Source organism: Suncus etruscus, chromosome 4, assembly GCF_024139225.1.
Source record: "Suncus etruscus isolate mSunEtr1 chromosome 4, mSunEtr1.pri.cur, whole genome shotgun sequence".
NCBI lineage: Eukaryota > Metazoa > Chordata > Mammalia > Eulipotyphla > Soricidae > Suncus > Suncus etruscus.
The window spans coordinates 159429786-159438044 of record NC_064851.1 but is presented as its reverse complement, the minus strand read 5'-3'; the positions used below and the strand labels follow the sequence as shown (position 1 = coordinate 159438044).

General features: G+C 39.3%; 1 non-coding gene across 1 annotated transcript; it reads left to right on the top strand.

Moving 5' to 3' along the window:
- Positions 1-130, top strand: LOC126007733 (small nucleolar RNA SNORA22). The gene has a single exon (XR_007495223.1). It is a non-coding gene; the product is annotated as a small nucleolar RNA SNORA22 (small nucleolar RNA).
- Positions 131-8259: the final 8129 nt, after the last annotated feature.

Genomic DNA, 8259 nt, shown 5'->3' with positions numbered 1-8259 from the left:
ATGCACAGTGAACACCTAGGTGTGCTTTATAGTACCCTTAGTTTTAACTTTGTGCTACAGCAATGGTTGTTCTTTATTTCTGCATTGAAAAAACTATTATTTTAAGTGCATTCAAAATATCAGCACATTATACAAATCTGTATATTTGTGTCGCAGTGAAAAAATAATATAAATGAAAAATATATTATATATAATTTTATAAGTAATATATAAAAGTAACTAAACTTTATAAGCAAATTAACTAGTATTAAATATAATTTTAGTCTTAAGTTCTAGGTGTGTAAATGCATCAGATGTCTTTAACTATATTTTATAATAATCTAAGCATTTAGTTAATTTGGTATATAATATTTTTTACAAATTATTCACTTAAAGTCTTCATAATAAAAACAGTTGTTTGTTTTTTAAAAAATCAGTTTTTATACCTTTAATAATCATAGTTCATGCTATTGTGTTTAATCATAAAAATTTTAACACTTTATTGCAGCTGTCTTACTGTTCTACTGCAAAACCAATTTAAAGAAAACCTATTCATTTACAGCAAATCATTTCATACTTCCAAGTAGAGACTCCTTCTACAGTGCTCATTAACCATTTTACTTAATGTTTTAAACTTCAAATTAAAGTTGTTTTAAAAATGTTTTGTGTTAAATCTAAACCTTAAAATTTATTTTCAGCAAAGTTCCACTCCATCTACATTAAGTATTTCTCAACACTAAAAAAGTTTTTCTACAAAATTTTTTTCTCTTCTTCTCACAAACATGTTAGCTAAATATTTAAAAGCGCTTGTCAATTTTTTATAAATAAGTCTTAAATCAATCCTTTTGTCTGTTTATGTGTCTGTTGTGATGAATGAAAGTGGCCACAAGTGTAAAATGTTGTGTTTAGTGTTGTTTTGTTTTGTCTGTTTATTTGTTATCTCTACATTTTATAATAATACAATTTTTAAAGCCTTATCCATTTTTTAAATTTCAATTAATTTTTTCAACCTGGTTCAGTCTGGTCAGTTCACAGACTGGCATCTTACAACTAAAAATCATGTGTTAAAAATTATGTATTAAGCTAGCTTTGTCCTTCTAAGAACATGGCGGAGGGTGTGAAGAATGGCAAACCCCAGATTTCTCAATGGCCATCGGGGATAACTTTTCCCTGGAGAATTTCTGAACTTTGCAGTCACCTGGCTTTCCTGCTATGTGTAAGTTCAAGCCTATAGAATATGTATTTATGGCTAAAAAATAGCATCCAGCTTTAACATAATAACTAGAAGTTTAAGAAAAATCCTTTATATTCAGTTTAAAAAAAATTTTTTTTTAATTAGCAATTGTTAATTATAAATTTTCTTTTATGCCAAAGTCTAACAGAGGTCAAATAACATTCCCGTGGTATTCAAAAATAACTAGTGTAATGTAAATTGCTAATGTTTTCTGCCTGTATACCCAAGCCAAAAAACTAAGTAAATTCTTAATTTTTATATGAAGTAACCATTTTGCCTCCTGCCAAGCTGTTTTCTTATAAACCTCCTGCTAGACGCCATTCCTGCAAACCTGTTTCTAACTGACTCCACCTTTGACAATGCTGAATTAGACACTCTGCCTAGCTGCCTTGGATGCCCACCGATGCCACCAACAACCTCCATCCTCTCTACCTCCATCCCTTGGCCGGTCTTGCAAGTCGACCTTTGTGCCCTAGCCATGGGTGCAAGCCTATACTGGGGCACCTCCAATTTCCGCCTGCCTCAACCTCGTGCTGTTGACCCCGATGACTATTACTCCCCTGCTAGCGGTGGCTGCAACTCTGTTATTCGCCGTGATGTACTACGCCACCCCTTCACCACCTTCTACGTCTGCCCTGGTCACCACCGGCCCCGTTCCAGCGACTATAAGTGTAGCGCTCATAACCAACACTTTTGCGCCTCCTAAGGCTGTGAAACCACCGGAACTGCTTATTGGAAACCCTCTTCCTCCTGGGACTTCATCACCGTTTCACGCCCCCCGACTCCTCCTTTTCTGAACTGTGATGCATCCTCTGCTACCCGTGGTTGGTGTAACCCCATCCTCATCAATTTTACTGCTGCTGGACGTCAGCATCACTGGACTCAAGCTGTACAATGGGGACTCAAACTTTACATTCAGGATCCTGCCTATGAACGATGTTAGCTTTGTTTTTCTCCTCAACCTCCTTTCTATGAAGGTGTTGCAGTGTTTGGCAACCTTTCCGCTACCTCCAACCCCTCCGACCTCCGTTGGAACACACAACCTCAACATGGCATTACAGTCGGACAAGTCGTAGGCTCTGGCCTCTGCCTCAAGCCTAACAACTCCCTGCTCCCCAGCCAACTACTTAATGTGTGCAACAACACTATTGACCTCTCCAATTCTTCCTCTTCAAAAATTTATCTGTTAGCCCCCAATGGTACTTATTTTGCCTGTGCTTCTGGCCTTACTCCTTTCATCATTCGTTCCTCTTTTCTCCTTTCACATGATTACTGTATTCTCGTTATTCTCATTCCAAAAATCACCATTCATTCAGAATATACTTTTCCCTCTACAGGCACTTCACCTTATCCACATTCTTCTCAATCCCTCACTAGACACCGTCGTGAGCCCTTCACCTCCGTTACACTTGCAGTTCTCCTTGCTGTTGGCGCTGCTACTGGCGCTAGCACTGGTATCTACTCTCTTGTATCCTCTCAATCCAATTTCCGCACTCTGACTCAAGCAGTGGAACAAGACATTAATGAAATCAAAACTAGTCTGCAATTTCTCACAGATACTGTTAGTTCCCTTGCTGATGTTGTTCTCCAAAATCGTCGTGCTTTAGATTTTGCCCTTATGAAAGAGGGGGGAGTCTGTGTAGCCCTTAAGGAACAATGTTGTATTTTTAAAGACAAAACTGGATTAGTTAGAGACAGCGTTCAACATATTGGTGATGGTATAAAAGATTTTCAAAAACATTTCGATGAAGAACAAGGCTGGTACCAGGATTGGTTTTTCTCTTCTCCTTGGTTCCACACAATCTTGTCCACCGTTGTGGGCCCTCTTATTAGCCTCATGCTGCTCTTTTCTCTTGGCCCATGGATTTTCCGCAAAATCACTGCCTTTATTAAGAACCAGGTAGATGAACAGGCAAAAACCTCTATTCAAGTTAACTACCAGCGTCTAACCCCGCGTGACTCCTGTGAAAACTTGGCTTTAGTCACCAAGCCGCCTTTCCAGCCACTAAGTTTCCAGGAGATAGAGCGCATAGCTAACAAGCGGAGCTCGCTCCGGCACTTGTGCTCTCGGCTGTGGAGACACCTACGACGGGATTAGCAAGGTCCTAGTTAGGACACGGCCCTAAAAGGCTACAACGCATAATTCAAATCTCTGTGCACACCCACAGCGCCTGTAGCCATCTTTTAAATGCGGCTTTGGCCGTGTCCGACCTGGTCAAACCTTGTAGCCTAAGACACGGTTCTTCCACCCACTCACGACTTTCCTTCTTTTATTAGAAGAGAAAGGGGGAGATGTTGGGGACTGACTTGTTTGAGGCCATTTTGCTGTTCTTTCTGCCATATTCCAGCTTTTCACCTAAAAGCTATTTTGCAGTCTTGCTGTAAGTTCTTGGGCCAAAGAGAAAGGAATGTGCAACTGTAGATATAATTAGCTCTAGCCCGGAGGAGAGCAAAAGCTGCCTGGTACCGTTATCAGAAACTAGGCCTCACTCCTTAAGACCACATTTCGGAGTGAACTAGGCTATTATCAATAAGTGTATGCTACATTGTCTGTTCAAGATCACTGAGGCAGGCACATCTTGCACCACCTCCTGATAGTCAAGCAATTAGGAATGCAGCTAGAAGGACACTAGAAATTTCCATGGAAACAGCACGTTCATCATAGCTTGAAGGTCATCCAGCCCCCCTAGCCCACTGCCCACTTCCTTATTTAGAGAATGCCTAACTTTCTTTGTTCCTTGAAACCTGAAATATATCCTTGCCTTGTATGGGCCTTCGCGCCCAAAGTATGACTGACATCACCTTTGTACTGCCCCCTTCTCCTTCATTATATAAGAAGGAGCTGTAGCCCAATAAAGGTACCCTTGAACAGTGAGACGCTGCCTTGGGTCTTTATTATTAACCTCTTTCAGATTTTTTACAGGTGTGGTTGCTCTTCTACTCAGCAAAATAGGAGTGCGGTTGTCTGAGAAGCCTTTCCAGCTAATTCCTGCTGGCCGGGTCCCCCCTGGGGGGGCTTCAGGACACCGCAGTTTTCTTTCTTTTCTTTTTTTTTCCGCGTGTGTGTGTGTTGTGTGTATGTGTGTGTGTGTGTGTGTATGTGTGTTTAGGGTCACACCCTGCAGCGCTCAGATATTACTCATGGCAGGCCCAGAGAACCATAAAGCAAACACCCTACCCACTGTGCTATCGTTTAGGCCCATCCTCTGTCTCTTAACCAAACCAAAACTTTATGATACTATAAGAGTCCTAGGAGTTTTTCTTCCTATTTCAAACACCAAAATTTATGTTCATCATCTATCTTGGAAATTTTACCTCTACATTTATTAGGAAGTTTATCATATACCTGTGTTTAGTCAAATTCACTGATATTTTTCATTGCAATAGTTCCTGAGTTTTAGGAAAACTGATAAGAGATGTCAGAGCTTGAGTTTTCCTCTGTTTTCTTCTGTAATCCTCTTAAGAGGTACAGAAAAACGCATTGCAATGCACCGAGTTCCCATTCTACTCAAATAGCTCATGATTTAGGGAGAGCTCATCTAACATAATGTCAGGTTTCTTTACTTTTTAAATTTTTTATCTTTATTTAAACACCATGATTACAAACATGACTGTAGTTGGATTTTAGTCACAAAAAGAACACCCCCCTTCATCTGTACAACATTCCTACCACCAATGCTCCCCATATCCCTCCACCCATAACCCTGTCTGTGTTCAAGACAGGCAAATCTATTTCTCTCATTCATTAACATTGTTAGTGTGTTAACGAACTCTCCCCTCCTTGAGGTGAACTTCATATCGTGAGCTGGTCTTTCTGGCCCTCATCGCTGGGCATTATTATAATAATGTCTTTTATTTTTTCTTAAAACCCATAGATAGGTGAGACTACTCTGTGTCTCTCTCTCCCTCTGACTTATTTCACTCAGCATAATAGTTTCCATGTCCATGCATGTACAGGAAAATTTCATGACTTCATCTCTCCTGATGGCTGCATAATATTCCATTTTGTATATGTACCACAGTTTCTTTAGCCATTCATCTATTGAAGGGCATCTTGATTGTTTCCAGAGTCTGGCTTTGTAAATAGTGCTGTGATGAAAATAGGTGTGAGGAAGGAATTTTTGTATTTTATTTTTGTATTCCTAGGAGTGGGATAGCTGGATTGTATGGGAGTTCAAATTCCAGGGATTTTTTTTTTTGAGGAATCTCCATATTGTTTTCCATAGGGCTGGACTAGATGGCATTCCTACTAGCAGTGAATGAGAGTTTCTATCTTCCCACGTTCCCAGCACTTATTGTTCTCATTCATTGTGATGTGCGCCAATCTCTGTGCTGTGAGGTGGTACCTCGTTGTTGTTTTGATTTGCATCTCCCTGATAATTAGTGATGTGGAGCATTTTTTTTTCATGTGCCTTTTGGCCATTCGTAGTTCTTCTTTGAGAAATTGTTCACTTCTCCTCATTTTTGATGGGGTTAGATTTTTTTTTTCTTGTTAAGTTCTGTCAGAAACGAGTATATCTTAGATATTAGTCCCTTGTCTGACAGATATTGGGTGAATAATTTCTCCCACTCTGTTGGTGACTTTTGTATCCTAGGCACTATTTCCTTTGAGGTGCAGAAGCTTCTTAGCTTAATATAGTCCCATTTATTTACCTCTGTTTTGATTTGTATGGAGAGTGCTGTTTCTGTCTTGAAGATGCCTTTAGTCTCAATGTCATGGAGTGTTTTACCTACATGTTGTTCAATATACCTTATGGTTTCGAGTTTGATATCCAGGTCTTTAATCCATTTGCATTTGACCTTTGTGCATGGCGTTTAATGGAGATCTGAGTTTGCTTTTTTTTGCAAATGGCTGACCAGTTGCTCCAATACTACTTGTTGAAGAGGCTTTCCTTGCTCCATTTTGCATTTCTTGCCCCTTTATCAAAGATGAATTGATTGTATATCTGGGGCACATTCTGTGAATACTCAAGTCTATTCCACTGATCTGAGCGTCTGTCTTTAATCTAGTACCAAGCTGTTTTTAATGACTATAGCTTTGTAGAGAAAAAATGGACATTAAGAAAACAACCCCATTCCCATTAGTGTCTCACAAACTCAAATATCTTGAGTCAACTTAACTAAAAACGTGAAGGATCTATATAAAGAAAACTACAAAACCCTACTTCAAGAAATATGAGGACACAAGAAAATGGAGATACATACCCTGCTCATGGATTAGCTGGGTTAACATCATTAAAATGGCAATACTCCCCAAAGCATTGTACAGATTTAATGAGACCCCTCTAAGGATACCCATGACACTCTTCAAAGTAGTAAATCAAACACTCCTTAAATTCATTTGGAACAATAGACACCCATGAATAGCTAGAGTAACCCTGGGGAAAGGAGTATGAGAGACATCACTTTCCCAAAATTTAAGTTGTATTACAGATTTCTTTTCTTTTTGTCAACTCACTTTCTTGTCATTCAGCCTGTTTTCATGAATAAGAATGCCTACTATTACCATTTTCATATAAAATGAGGGAACTTTATAGTTGTTCCTTGCTTTTATTAATCTTGAACCCATTAAATTCAAACAATACTCTTTAATCTGATACCTGATAATGAGATGACATTATTCTATACATTTTTTCCTATTTCTCATAAATCAAAATTACTATGATTAAAGATAAAAGTATATATGAAAGCTCTTTACTGTATTCACTATTTAAAATTCACTCATTGAGAAATTTTGTTTGGGGATTCACTCACGACAAAGGTTATGGAGATTAAATTTTTGGAAATAAAATCTACAGATCAGCTCGTATTGATTGTTTAGACCTTATCAGATATTACTTTTTGTTGTTGTTATTGTTGTTGTTGTTTTGTTTTGAGGCCATACTCGGTGAAGCTCAGGGGTTACTCCTGGCTATGATCTCAGAAATTTCTTTGGGTTGGGGGACCAAATGGGATGCCGGGGGGGGGGGGGGGGGAATTGAACTGTGGTTTGTCCTAGGTCAGTGCTTGCAAGGCAAAATGCCCTACCATTTGCAACACCACTCCGGTCCCACAGATATTACTTTTTTATATTTTTTATTGTGGCCAAAGTGAATTATAAATATTTCACAGTGGGCCCGGAGAGATAGCACAGCGGCGTTTGCCTTGCAAGCAGCCGATCCAGGACCAAAGGTGGTTGGTTCGAATCCCGGTGTCCCATATGGTCCCCCGTGCCTGCCAGGAGCTATTTCTGAGCAGACAGCCAGGAGTAACCCCTGAGCACCGCTGGGTGTGGCCCAAAAACCAAAAAAAAAAAAAAAAAATATTTTACAGTAATATTTAAGGTACATAGTGACAAAATATTGCTTTTTGTCCTAAAATCTCTAACTTTTATTTCTATGTGTACATGCAAAATTAGTTACTTAATGCATTTTTCCTAAGTTTTTTTTTTTTTTTTTTTGGTTTTTGGGCCACACCCGGTGATGCTCAGGGGTTACTCCTGGCTATGTGCTCAGAAGTCACTCCTGGCTTGGGGGACCATATGGGACGCTGGGGGATCGAACCGTGGTCCGTCCAAGGCTAGCGCAGGCAAGGCAGGCACCTTACCTCTAGCACCACCGCCCAGCCCCTATTTTTCCTAAGTTTAAGAGCTGTTAGGGAATAACTATTTCTCTCTCTCTTTTATTTTCTTTTTTGTTTTTTGGGTCACACTCAGTGGCACTCAGGGGTTACTCCTGGCTTTGTGCTCAGAAATCACTCCTGGCAGCGCTGTGGACCATATAGGACACCAGGATTCAAACCATCATTCGTCCTGAATCACCTATGTGTAAAGCAAATGCCCTACTACTGTGCTATCTCTCTGGCCCCAGCAAAATAAAAATTAATTTCAAACTAAATAATCAACATTCAGCTAGCCTCAGTACTTTATTTTCATTATAGCCACATGCTGGTATAATGTGTGAAAATCTATGAATATAGAAAATTAAATTAAGTGAGTAACGAAGGATAGATGACAAAATGCTCATGGCTATGTAGCATATATGTATATATACATATTGCTAAATTTA